The following is a 6,371-nucleotide window of genomic DNA, read 5'->3' as shown; positions in this document are numbered from 1 at the left end:
AGCATTAGAAAAGGGCGCTTACGTCGTGGTGGTCTCATAATATCTCATGCCAGAGTGTCTTGAGAGTTATTTATCAGATGCCTCCTTAGCACACCTTTAAGTTCAGCAGATAATGACAAGTCTGCCCTGGTGCTCAGAGCTAGGTTGGAATTGTTCGCCTGAAGGGTTATTAGCCTGCTAATGTGTTTGTGTTGGTTTCAGATCTTGAAAGTTAGCAAAGCTGCCACCCTTTTATCCCATATAGCATCTTGCATCTTCATTCTTGGTGGTGGAGGGCCATAGTGATTGTAGGCAAAGGCAGTTTTATTAAGTGTTGCTAGAGATCCCTGTTTCCAAATAGCTGAGCTGCAGTAGTCAACGTATCCAATCTCTGTTCATTTTTCATGCTAAAACAATATCTCAAAGCTTGTTTTCTTTCCTCCCCACCCCAAACCATCGTTTAACCATTCTGAGTGGCAAGGACTACAAAGCCACAGGGATATTCTTCAAAGGTCTGGCACAATCTGGAGCCTTGGTGTGCTTTGATGAATTTAATCATATAGAGCTGGAGGTAATTGTAGTACCAGCTTCTTGGCAAAGCTGGCATTCAATGAAAATTACAAGCTTGACAACTTTATTAACGGTGCTGACATTAAACAAGACTGACTAAAGCTCATCGTTAAATGGGGAGAAAAATTAAAATGTTGCATATTTTAATCAAACTCAACTGGTAGCGCCTGTGAAATCTGTCCTTCTGAGGGTGTGCATTATTTTTCAAGTGTCGCCATCTTCTCTACTGTACATCCGGTGGGAGATATATTGCTGTCGCAGCCCTCTGAACACACTGACAGCAGGAGGATTGTGAGGAGACATAGCATTTTGTTCGTGATAGATGAGCTGCAAGATCTCTCGTTTTCTGGAATACAACTTGCCACTCACAGTCTTTAAAAGACAGGAGTTCGCTTTAATCTAGAAGGGGCCTGCAGACAGGGAGAGAGAGAGGCTGCTTTAATACTGCAGTTGTGTCTAGCAAAAAGAAAAACGAAAAACGGAGATTGATGCTCCAATAAATGAGAATTCTCCCCACTATTCAGAAATGGGAACTAAGAAGGTAATTTACTGCATTTCCAAATTGCACAAGCATAATTAAATGTCCATACAAGACAACTGCAGCCTAGTCTGTCTTGCTATATGACCTGAGGTGACCTGGTTGATCTTTGCAATCTGTCTCCATTTTCTGTTGTTTATCTGTTTATTGTCTTCACAAAACATAGGCAACCTTGGGAGAAAGTCCTGACACTAAATTAGATTTCCTTGCTGAAACCTGCGTTCCTGAAACAGCTGAAAAAGAAGCTTTAAAAATACACGCCTGTATTATTTGTTGTTACCTTGCCTGTGTTTGATAGATGGCCATTTCCCAAGATAAATTTCTTTGCATCAATTAGATTGCCATTTTATGCATTTTTCCGGTGATTAATTGCAAAACACCTTTGTGCTGTTATTGCACTAGTCCCAGTCTAAATCCCACTGCCCTGCCCCAGCTGCTTTTAAATATAGAAAATGTTGTTAATATGAATCTCCTATGTCCCATCTAGTCTTGAGAAGTGCTGAACATAGCGCTGGCAAACCTGCTGATGCTAAAGTTCCCAAGTACCCACAACCAGCTGGATGGTTGGTGCTTCGGAAGCACCGCACAAGGGACTTTGATAGGTGGGTGGGGAAACTCATATGACATCATAATTTTATCAGGTGCTAGATTGGCACAGGTGGAGACCAATAGGGAGTCTGGCTCACCAGGCCAAAAAGATGTCCCACCCTGCTCTACACCAAAAGGCCACAGACCTCCAGGAGTTCAGATGTGACATTTCTAACACTACCTGGAAATGCCAGAAATTTAACCAGGGATCTTCTTAAAGCAGAGCAGGTGCTCTTCTATTGAACTATGGCCCTTCCCCAGAATCTGAGACACACAGAGAAGCACTGGTTATGTGGCTCCACACTGAGGTTAAAAATACCACCCTCACTCTTTCCAGAGGCCTACACAAGAAACCTTACCATTTATTTCCTGTAACTGAAAAATGAAGTCTCTTTTACCAATGTGCATTTTCCATCCAGCGTCTTTGAGGTTGCTCCCAGAAGAACAACACTAAGCTTCTCTTCATTAAAACCCAGTTTTCGATTTAAATTTTAATTAGCATAGATGACTAGAATGCCATTCACCATAGCTTGGAAACACAGCCCCCCCAAATGCTTATGATCCTTTGAAGTCACATTTACAGCTTACGGTTCAAATTATTCTAGATCAACTTGTACCGCTTTACTTGGGAAAGACTCAATTTGTTTGTTCTTTAAAGGTACAGATCTTTAGAAAGACAAAAAAACCCCCCACACCCATCTTATTAGTGATGTACAGTTTAGTAAAGGCTGTTGCTAATCTCCCTGTACTTTACAGTGCACAAGGGGACTCTACAGAATATGGTGCCCATGCCTGGGCCATAACACTAACCATTCCCTCTATTTCCAGTGTTGAGACTGCGAGTGCTGATGGCTCATGTAGCTGTTGACTCAGATACCATGTGGGTTTGCTGGGCTTGCAAAAGTACAGAAAGCTATTGAGGGGGAAATCCCTTAAAAGGGTGTGGTGTGGGGACAAGCCCCATGAGGACTGCAGAACGAGGGGGTGGGAATTGTGCAAGAGCTCCAGCACTACCACTATGGGTCTCAAGTGCCGCAGGGGTTCTTGTTCCTTCAGAAAACACGCTGCTCATCCCCAGAGCCCTTCTGAGATCTGTTCATTTAAGCAGTCTTGCTTCCTCATGAATAAGTAGCCTCCCCATTCCCTCCTTGATTCACCACTGGGGTGACTAGCCCCAGACTTGCTGCATTTTCCTTCCTCCCAGGCTGCAGTCCTAAGTTGCTGTGGCAAGGCTTGCCCTTAGCCTAGCTCTTTTTCTGCTGCTCCTTCCTTCTTTGTATTTTCTACCTCCCCTGCTTGGTCCTGCCCCCCTCTAAATGTGTTACCTTCCATGCCCTTATTCTCTGGCAGGTCTAGTCTCTCCTCTTCCTCCTCCAGTATGGAGACCATGCACAGCCTCTTCCAGCCTGATCAGGCCCACCCTTCTGCTGCTCTTCCAATCTTTTTGGCTTATTGGATTTGTTGCATTTCTACCTCACCTTTTCCTCTGAGGAGCTCAAGCTGGCATTCCTGCTTCTCCCCTTCCTCATTTAATCCCCACAATAAAAAAACGAAGATGATGGCCACTGGGTCCCATCACCTCCTGGCAAATAGAAGGGGAAGAAATGGAGGCAGTGAGAGATTTTACTTTCTTGGGCTCCATGATCACTGCAGATGGTGACAGCAGCCACGAAATTAAAAGACGCCTGCTTCTTGGGAGAAAAGCAATGACCTAGACAGCATCTTAAAAAGCAGAGACATCACCTTGCCAACAAAGGGCCATATAGTTAAAGCTATGATTTTCCCAGTAATGATGTATGGAAGTGAGAGCTGGACCATAAAGAAGGCTGATTGCCGAAGGATTGATGCTTTTGAATTATGGTGCTGGAGGAGACTCTTGGGAGTCCCATGGACTGCAAGAAGACCAAACCTATCCATTCTTAAGGAAATCAGCCCTGAGTGCTCACTGGAAGGACAGATCCTGAAGCTGAGGCTCCAATACTTTGGCCACCTCATGAGAAGAGAAGACTCCCTGGAAAAGACCCTGATGCTGGCAAAGATGGAGGGCACAAGGAGAAGGGGACGACAGAGGACGAGATGGTTGGACAGTGTTCTCGAAGCTACCAGCATGAGTTTGACCAAACTGCAGGAGGCAGTGAAAGACAGGAGTGCCTGGTGTGCTCTGGTCCATGGGGTCACGAAGAGTCGGACACGACTAAATGACTAAACAACAATCCTGTGGGGTATGTGAGGCTGAGGCAGTGACTTGCCCGAGGTCACCCAGTCATGTTCATGGCCAAGTGAGGATTTGAACCCTGGTGCCCTAGGTCTCAGTCAGACACTCTAACCACTGCACCACACTGTCTGTCCGTCCACATCTCATACTGGCTTACTTCTACACTTTACTGTGCCAACCATTTCTACATCTGGAAAACTGGATGGGAGGGGGAAGAAAGGAATGGAGTATCCTGAACAGGAGCACTGTACATTTTGTGGCAGGTGTCACTACAGTTTTTAACTCACCAACCCCTCCAGATTGAGCGCCTGCCAAACATTTAGGAAATCTGGCTGCTGGCTATGCAATAACCCAATCTAGGTTGCTTTCAACTGAATCCCTACTCCTGCTATACAAAGGGATCTTTGCGCAATTCAGCCTTTCCCACTAAAAATAGAGAAACTATTCAGCAATATGTCAGAGTACCCATTCCTGGAGCAGGTCATTGTATCACAGTAAAGCTTTACATTTTTCAGACTTCCAGTAATACTATTACAGCACAGCACAACCCTATGCATGTTAGCTCAGAACTGAGTCCCATGAAGTTTTTGAGTTGCCATTTACTCCCAGATAGGTGCGCAGACGATGTGGCATTAATATTATATAAATTTTTCACAAAAACTTGGCCTCTTCTGCCCACAGCCTTCTCCAAAATTCTCATTTCAGTGTTAAAAAGAGAGCTGCAACATTGACGCCAGGAACTAGTTGGACTAAGAAGATGGGAGAGATTTGGTCTGGTGTGCATTTTAATGTGAAACTACTTAATTTGCAGCCTACCTTCGAAATCCTCTCTTCTCTGAAATTTGCAGTGCAGTTATCCAACCAAGTAATGTGTTCAAAAATGTGTGTCTTGGGAGGAAGTGCACATGTGTGTGTGTGTGTGTGCGCACACATGAAATAAGATACAGAAATGCACTATATCAGGGGAAGTTCCTTGAAAATATGTGTATATTAATGAAAAGGTGGACTTAAATGCTGGTCAATTTTCAAGAGGACTTTTAAAAAATTAGCTGATGCAGAAGTGTGGAGAACTGGAACCTCAGACTGGAAAAATGAGAAACCGAGAGTAACTAAGATGGACGAAATCATCCATCCATAAATTGGAATCAGGACATCATTTCCCCTGTGTGGTACCAGTGTGTAGTGGTTAAAAGTGGTAGTGGTTAAAAGCTCGTAATCTGGTGAACCTGGTTCGCATCCCCGCTCCTCCACATGCAGCTGCTGGATGACATTGGGCTAGTCACACTTCTCTGAAGTCTCTCACCTCACTGAAGTCTCACTCACCTCACAGAGTGTTTGTTGTGGGGGAGGAAGGGAAAGGAGATTGTTAGCTGCTTTGAGACTTGTGGGAGCCATGAAGTCATGGCAAAGGCTTGTAGCGCCACCTGGTGCCTCGCTGACCTCAGTGACCTGCATGTCCGTGCCTTGCCTTATATGGAGTTATATCCCCCCTCTGGGCAGTAATTACCTTATATGGCGATGGGTGGGTAAAAGCCATGACCGGATGTAGGTAACGTGAGACACTGGCAAACGGCCATGCGACAGGAGAGAACAAAGGATAATAAAAGATACCGGGGAGGAGAGAAGTTCGAAAGGAGCTGCTCATACCATCCTGAAAATATTGCTGGCTCTCTGTGTCCTTTTTTCAAATGCTAAACCGCCATTTGTGACGGCTGGCTTCCGTCAAGTGATGCCCTCTCTGAGGATAACTAAAAGAAAACTGAGTGAGGCTGACTAAAAGAATACGTCTGAGGCTTTTAAAAGAAAACCGTGTGAGGTTTTTCGATCCACGCAACGGATATCATTGGCTCACCACGCCCGGCAAGGATTGCAAGCGCTACACATCTTAAAAAGATCCCGGTGAGTTCGATCCCTTTTATCTTGATTTTAGAAAAATGGGCAGCTCTTTGTCTACTCCCCAACAGAAATTTTTAAAAGACTTAAAATTTCTCCTCTCCAGCCTGCTGTGTTAGCGTCTGTTCCAATACTTGCCTTGTCAGCAGCCCCAGACCCCAAACCTCCGGACTACAGTTCCTCACCAGAGGACCCAATCCTGCAAAAATACCGTGGTCTGGCTGGCAATGATCCTACTCTTTCAGCGGCAGAACCAGCTACCCCTTTTCAATGTGCAGTCCTTGCCTGTTCCTTAATTCAGGATACTATGGCATTCCCTGTTATTGTGCCCCCTGCTGGCGCTCCAGCAGGAACTCAAGCCCAACACCAACCTTTTGACTTTAAGATCTTGAAAGAGCTGCAGCAGTCAGTAAAGACCAATGGACTCCAAGCCCCATATACGCAGGCGCTTTTAGAAGCCACATTAGCCCAGCTCTTGGTTCCAGAGGACATCAAGCTTTTGGCCCATACAGTGTTACCCCCATCAGCTGGTGTTTTGTTTGCCCACGAATGGGAAACTGCCTGCCGTGCTTATGCTCCGGCTTTGTT

The 6,371-nt window shown here is 45.2% G+C and overlaps 1 long non-coding RNA gene across 1 annotated transcript; it reads right to left on the bottom strand.

Moving 5' to 3' along the window:
* Window positions 1–596: 596 nt before the first annotated feature.
* Window positions 597–3,100, bottom strand: LOC308457585. Its single transcript, XR_013977018.1, has 2 exons — window positions 3,001–3,100; window positions 597–959 (listed from the first exon to the last, which is right to left on the bottom strand). It is a non-coding gene; the product is annotated as an uncharacterized lncRNA (long non-coding RNA).
* Between the last annotated feature and the right edge of the window lie 3,271 nt (window positions 3,101–6,371).

Source organism: Podarcis pityusensis (assembly GCF_964106645.2).
Source record: "Podarcis pityusensis genome assembly, chromosome: 10".
In the NCBI taxonomy this organism is placed as follows: Eukaryota; Metazoa; Chordata; class Lepidosauria; order Squamata; family Lacertidae; genus Podarcis; species Podarcis pityusensis.
The sequence above is the reverse complement of the archived record's forward strand: the minus strand, read 5'-3'. Positions and strand labels throughout refer to the sequence as shown.